The following is a 7,928-nucleotide window of genomic DNA, read 5'->3' on the forward strand; positions in this document are numbered from 1 at the left end:
TGCTGTAAAATATTGTAGTGTGACAACATTTGGGACTCAGTCTTAATTGGGATTTGAATTCATAACCTCTTGGTCACTAGCAAGCTGTAAAGTCCTGCTACAGTGCAGCTACACAGTGTGAAAAAGAGATATGGCCACAGACTTATTGGCTATAATGCATTTCAGCACTTTGCTAAAAGCTGCCACAGAATCAAGCAAATAATTGTCTAATTAACACCACCAGTGTAAAACTAGCAGTGGTCAAGGACACTTGACATAGAGTATACGTTCATTCTTTGGGGATTTGAACAGTAACTGGGGCTGTAACTGGGGCTGTAACTAGGGTTGTAACTAGGGTTGTAACTAGGGTTGTTATGGTGACCACCTTACCGCCACACCGGCGGTCACGAGTCATGATCACAGTCAAATTCCAAGTAAACATTTAGTCATGGTAACTGGGCTTCTCAAAGCTCTGATGGTGCTGATGCTGCTGATGGTCATTAATAGCCTACCAGCTATTTAAGTGCATAGATGACATGTATTTGTACAGCTGCCCCTGTTTTGATACAGGTGTATGATAATGGTCCATTCTAAATCGAAACAAATTTCACACATATATTATTTAGTATATGTAAAAATAAGATTAAAACAAGAATAGTCTGATGGGTGACAATATTAGCGTGTCACTTGTGAATTATATGTTATTACTTGATGCCCAGCATATGAAAAAAAAAAAAAACTTTTTTGCAACTTTTTGAAATCACACACCTCATGTAGCCTAGCCCCTGGAAATATATGTTTTAATAAGGGTTGTAATCACAACTAAAGTGGCCAAATAACTTCTTTAAAATTAAGCACATTAATCCGCTTTACAAGAGGTGTAGAAACTTACTGGCAAATAAGCAGCACTTAAGTTTGGGGAAGATAACTTCCTCCATAAAAATGCACCTTTACTATAAAAACATGACATGCATAATTGTATTTGCGGTCACTTTTGTTTTTTTGGTGTTTTCCACTAATGGAACATTCACACTTATAGCCACCTACCGTGCGCGCTGCGCTTACAATGTGAAGAAACAGCCTACTATTTTAAGATAAACGTTCTGATCTGTTGTGATAGCCACATTGCGAAAAAAAAAGTTTTGAGGGGATGGTAGTGGTTGTAATACTTTGGATCTATTGCATCCCACAACTGTCTCAAGACTATGTTTGGAATATTTAATTCTCGCAAAGAATATAATAGGGGGATAGTTGATTGACATAGTCTAGTGCTTTTGCTGTTCGTTATGCCTACTCATCTTGTTGGCTGATGGAAAGTAATTGTGGACAGTTCTTCCAATATATTCAATATGCACCTTGGAATTGGATGAGGACGCGTGCAATTGTGTCCCGGATGGGTTTGTCTTCACTTGTGGCCTGTGAGAAAGACACGATCACGTGATGGAGCGCGAAGCACTCAGGGAGGAGGGTGCAACAGCCACTGGTCACAAAAGGAATAGATTTTATTTGGGTGCATTACGACCACACAAAGAGGATGCCGCAGTGAAATTTTAGGCATTATCAAGTGCTTGTCAAATTGTGAATGAGTGACTGATGAAGTGTGTACAGCCTGCATAATAAACAAAGCAGAGCTCATGCCTTTGAAGCAACTTTTTTCAAATCATCATTAGAGTCACGTCATGTTCATGTCTCAGGTTTTACTGCTAACCTACAAAGCATTACATGGGCTTGCTCCTACCTATCTCTCTGATTTGGTCCTGCCGTACATACCTACACGTACGCTACGGTCACAAGACGCAGGCCTCCTAATTGTCCCTAGAATTTCTAAGCAAACAGCTGGAGGCAGGGCTTTCTCCTATAGAGCTCCATTTTTATGGAACGGTCTGCCTACCCATGTCAGAGACGCAAACTCGGTCTCAACCTTTACTGAAGACTCATCTCTTCAGTGGGTCATATGATTGAGTGTAGTCTGGCCCAGGAGTGGGAAGGTGAACGGAAAGGCTCTGGAGCAACGAACCGCCCTTGCTGTCTCTGCCTGGCCGGTTCCCCTCTTTCCACTGGGATTCTCTGCCTCTAACCCTATTACAGGGGCTGGGTCACTGGCTTACTGGGGCTCTCTCATGCCGTCCCTGGAAGGGGTGCGTCACCTGAGTGGGTTGATTCACTGATGTGGTCATCCTGTTTGGGTTGGCGCCCCCCCTTGGGTTGTGCCATGGCAGAGATCTTTGTGGGCTATACTCATCCTTGTCTCAGGATGGTAAGTTGGTGGTTGAAGATATCCCTCTAGTGGTGTGGGGGCTGTGCTTTGGCAAAGTGGGTGGGGTTATATCCTTCCTGTTTGGCCCTGTCCGGGGGTGTCCTCGGATGGGGCCACAGTGTCTCCTGACCCCTCCTGTCTCAGCCTCCAGTATTTATGCTGCAGTAGTTTATGTGTCGGGGGGCTAGGGTCAGTTTGTTATATTTGGAGTACTTCTCCTGTCCTATTCGGTGTCCTGTGTGAATTCTGTAGTTCTCTCCTTCTCTCTTTCTTTCTCTCTCTCGGATGACCTGAGCCCTAGGACCATGCCCCAGGACTACCTGACATGATGACTCCTTGCTGTCCCCAGTCCACCTGTCCGTGCTGCTGCTCCAGTTTCAACTGTTCTGCCTTATTATTATTATTCGACCATGCTGGTCATTTATGAACATTTGAACATCTTGGCCATGTTCTGTTATAATCTCCACCCGGCACAGCCAGAAGAGGACTGGCCACCCCACATAGCCTGGTTCCTCTCTAGGTTTCTTCCTAGGTTTTGGCCTTTCTAGGGAGTTTTTCCTAGCCACTGTGCTTCTACACCTGCATTGCTTGCTGTTTGGGGTTTTAGGCTGGGTTTCTGTACAGCACTTTGAGATATCAGCTGATGTACGAAGGGCTATATAAATAAATTTGATTTGATTTGATTTGACTAAGGTCTGCATTAGTGGCTCGTAGGCTATGCATGAAAGCTAAGAGATGCTAAATGTGTTTATGTTCATTAACGGTCAATTACAGTGAGACCAGCAGTTATTTGCTTGACAATCACCAGCTGCCCCTAGTCATGACATTTTGTCAGCTGGTAACAGTCATGGTAATTGACCCCTAATTAACATAAACACATTTAGCATCTCCAGGCCTCCACATATATACGCCTTTGGAACATCTACATTTAAACAAGTCTTACAAATCAATTTAATGTACACCATCACAATAAATCCATTATTTATTTTAGGTCTAACGAAACATTATGATATGTATTTTTTTTATTTTTAAAAACAACAGAATATGAGTTGTATGTTTCCTGTATATGTGCCATGCCATTGGCTGTGGTTTTGTTCATTTAGCAGGCAAGATATGCGTATCAGTCCCGTGCCATTATTTTATAATATATGATTTTAAAGTAAGAATATTATAAAATTAAACTTAATTGATAAAAAAATATAAAGGATATTTTTCACATTGAGGAGGAAGTTTGCATATGAAGTGGCAAAACTGAGCTTAGAAGTGATCATTTGAAACAGGTCCTTTTGAGTTATTTGGCAACTTTAGTTCTGAACGATACCAACCTTAGAATGTATTAGAAAATGAAAACATATATTGGCTGCATAATGGGACTATAGGGTATTAATTATTGGAGAAAGTCGCAAAAAAAGCTTACGCTTTGTCCCTTGCCTCAGGCTGCAAACAGTGTTCTCTCATCAAGTGATCATATTTTCACCCATCACACTATTCTCAATTTAATCTTGTCTTTACTAATATTCTAAATTAGGTCCAATTTAGAATGGCCCATGATCAAATGGGCAGGAACAAGGGAAGGAACAGGGGCAGGAACAGGGGAAGGAACAGGGGCAGAAACAGGGGCAGGAACAAGGGCAGGAACAGGGGAAGGTACCGGGGAAGGCACAGGGGCAGGAACAGGGGCAGGAACAAGGGCAGGAACAGGGGCAGGAACAGGGGCAGGACAAGGGCAGGAACAAGGGCAGGAACAAGGGCAGGAACAGGGGAAGGAACAGGGGCAGGAACAGGGGCAGGAACAGGGGCAGGAACAAGGGCAGGAACAGGGGCAGGAACAGGGGCAGGAACAAGGGCAGGAACAGGGGCAGGAACAGGGGCAGCAACAGGGGCAGGAATAAGGGCAGGAACAAGGGCAGGAACAGGGGCAGGAACAGGGGCAGGAACAGGGGCAGGAACAGGGGCAGGAACAGGGGCAGGAACAAGGGAAGGAACAAGGGCAGGAACAAGGGAAGGAACAAGGGCAGGAACAAGGGAAGGAACAAGGGCAGGAACAGGGGCAGGAACAGGGGCAGGAACAAGGGAAGGAACAAGGGCAGGAACAAGGGAAGGAACAAGGGCAGGAACAAGGGAAGGAACAAGGGAAGGAACAAGGGAAGGAACAAGGGCAGGAACAGGGGCAGGAACAAGGGAAGGAACAAGGGCAGGAACAAGGGAAGGAACAAGGGAAGGAACAAGGGCAGGAACAAGGGAAGGAACAAGGGCAGGAACAGGGGCAGGAACAGGGGCAGGAACAAGGGAAGGAACAAGGGCAGGAACAAGGGCAGGAACAAGGGCAGGAACAAGGGAAGGAACAAGGGAAGGAACAAGGGAAGGAACAAGGGCAGGAACAGGGGCAGGAACAAGGGAAGGAACAAGGGCAGGAACAAGGGAAGGAACAAGGGCAGGAACAAGGGCAGGAACAAGGGAAGGAACAAGGGCAGGAACAAGGGAAGGAACAAGGGCAGGAACAGGGGCAGGAACAGGGGCAGGAACAAGGGAAGGAACAAGGTCAGGAACAAGGGCAGGAACAAGGGCAGGAACAAGGGAAGGAACAAGGGAAGGAACAAGGGAAGGAACAAGGGCAGGAACAAGGGAAGGAACAAGGGCAGGAACAAGGGAAGGAACAAGGGAAGGAACAAGGGCAGGAACAGGGGCAGGAACAGGGGCAGGAACAAGGGAAGGAACAAGGGCAGGAACAAGGGAAGGAACAAGGGCAGGAACAAGGGAAGGAACAAGGGCAGGAACAGGGGCAGGAACAAGGGCAGGAACAGGGGCAGGAACAGGGGCAGGAACAGGGGCAGGAACAGGGGCAGGAACAGGGGCAGGGGAAAAATACACACTCTAATAGTGAATGGAGGCTGCTTTCCTGATGGTTCGTTTTTCTGTACCTGCAGCTACCCAGTGCATCACTTGGGAACTGAAGTTAAATCTATTCGGGAACATTGATATTTACATGTTTTCACAACAAAACATAGTTGATTAGAATGTTTCCAACCTCTCCCTCTGCGTGCTGGAGAATGGAATGAAGGAGAGGGAGCAGGAGATGTAAATATACAGTGATATTCTGTAGCTGAAGGTAATGTATCAGCCTACATGAAAATATAAAAATGCCCTAAAACTAGGCTATTCAAAATCAAATACAAATTCACAAATTATAGCTTAACTCTGTAAGCGAGTTGGGTACTACATACGCATGTCCAGAGTGCATAAGAGGAGATTTCCATCGATCAATGGTCATTTTGGAAATTTACTGCAGTCCTTACTCATGACTGCCGGTGTGAAGACAATATGGTCACCACAACATCCACATTTGCAAGCTCTTGGTTGGGATTGCGTTGATGTTTCTGCAGTGCTACCAGGTTCATACTAATTGCTTGGAACATATATTAACACACTGTAAAAAAATAAATAAAGGCATGGTTAGGGTAGACTACAGTGTTGAAAAAAAAAAACTGTGGAAATAGCTTCCAAGTCAAGAGTTGGGTTTGAAGGGTCTAGGGTTTACAGAGGATGGTACGACAAACAAAAACATCCAGTCAGCAGCAGTCCTGTGGGTGAAGTAGAATGTCATGAATCATTCAAGCCAGGCAGGCCACAAACAGGCAAATAATGGTATAGTACAACAGTTGTGTGCAGAACGGCATCTCGAAATGCACAACTTTGTCGGTCCTTGTCACGGATTGGTTATTGCAGCAAACGACCACACAAGGTTCCACTCCTTAAAGCAAGAAGAAGTGGCTCCAGTGGGAAGGTGATCGGCAACACTGGACAATTGAACATGGATACAGCGTTGCAATACAATCATCTCAAACGAATATGACGATGTCATCATACTTTGTTCTGGTTTCCTTCAAATTACATTCAATTTCATGACAAACAAACAAAATTTTGACTGTTCATAACCTTTGAAAAATATGTTTAATACCTCACAAAAAAATAGTAGGTTAAAAACAACCCAGTAATGAGTAAATAGCGGACAGAACATTGGGTTATTTTGACCCAGTTGGATCACTTAGTTGGGTTGTTTTCTTTGAAGACTGGAGTTGTGGCTTTCAATGTAATTTTGGGCCACCCGTGAGAGTAAATGTCATTCCGGTTAATCTATTATGTTGTATTGTCATCACATGTTTAAGGTTGAGTAGCTGGCATGTTTGTAGCTTTAATGAGGGTTACACCAGCGTATGAGTTTCTCAATTGCCTAGGCATATCCCTATGTTGGGATAGTTACCAGTTTATGTTATTTAAATAATAATGTCATTACAATTATATAAAAATACATCATGTGGAAAAATATGGAATGAAAACTTTAATGTGCAGTGTACAAACTTAACGTGATGTTCAGGAATGAGACTTTAATCTCACAGGTGGCCAAAAGAATGATCTGAAAATAACCTAACATTTCTTTAAGAAAAATTATAAACACATAAAACGACAGGCTGCTTAACAACAGCAGCCTGGTGGTCCAAAATAGCATAACTGGCATAACGGGACAAAATCTTCGGACAAAAAATGTATTTGTTCATCAGGAATTACTTTTGTATCTTGTCATTATAGTGGTTTTAAGTCCTCTTGCTTGCAGTGTGGATCAACATGCAATGCACCCTGGAATGTTGAAACACATGATTTCATATGTGGAAAATCACATTATTTCACACGCGAAGCGTGAGAAATCACGTGAAAACGTGTTTTGAACACACACATTTCACATGTGAACACGTGTTTTTGAAACACTTCACATATGACATTTCACATGTTATAACACGTTATCGCTGTTCAGCCTCTCGATTTGAGGAACGCTGATCTTTCAACTTTTCATTGACTTATTTCAGCAGTTTGAGGGTTTTCTGTATTGTTTTCTAATGTTGGTGGGGAATATTATTCAGTTTTAATGTTACTCCCTCAATCACTATGATAAATATACACATTTTTCTTGTGTATTTTTTTAACAAGGCTGAGCTTTACTTTGAAGTCCATAGTGTATGAATAGCACGAGGGATTTTTGACTAAACGAAAACAAACTGTACTCCCGTCTCCTGCCTGGTCATTTCTCCACAACACAAATATTACAGTGGTGAAATCAGTTACTGACACAGGTGATGACGTAGCAAGAAGATTGGAATGCTGTGAAACAAGAAGTTGTGAGTTCAAATCCCAGACAATGACACGTAGAATAGTCAAATATGTAAGATAAAATCACTGTGTGCGTATCATAATGAATAATTTTTGTTTGCAGAAATCTCAACTGAAAATGTGAATCCATATGTGAAATTATGAGATTATGTGAAATATCATCAGGTGAATTGTTCCTGAAACACGTGCAAAATGTGGAAATGTCACATGTAAAATCATCAGATTTTTCCACATGTGAAATCATGTTTATTCCAAAAGGGTAAACAAATTGTAATATTGTAGTATTGTTTTTGTTTTTTGTTTTTCCACCTTTATTTAACCAGGTAGGCTAGTTGAGAAAACTTTCTCGGCGGGGTCGAGACCCAGGGTCTCGACCCCGCCCTGTGCAACTGGGTACTGGACTTCCTGACGGGCCGCCCCCAGGTGGTGAGGGTAGGCAACAACATCTCCACCCCGCTGATCCTCAACACTGGGGCCCCACAAGGGTGCGTTCTGAGCCCTCTCCTGTACTCCCAGTTCACCCACGACT

This window comes from Oncorhynchus tshawytscha, linkage group LG25 (assembly GCF_018296145.1).
Source record: "Oncorhynchus tshawytscha isolate Ot180627B linkage group LG25, Otsh_v2.0, whole genome shotgun sequence".
In the NCBI taxonomy this organism is placed as follows: domain Eukaryota; kingdom Metazoa; phylum Chordata; class Actinopteri; order Salmoniformes; family Salmonidae; genus Oncorhynchus; species Oncorhynchus tshawytscha.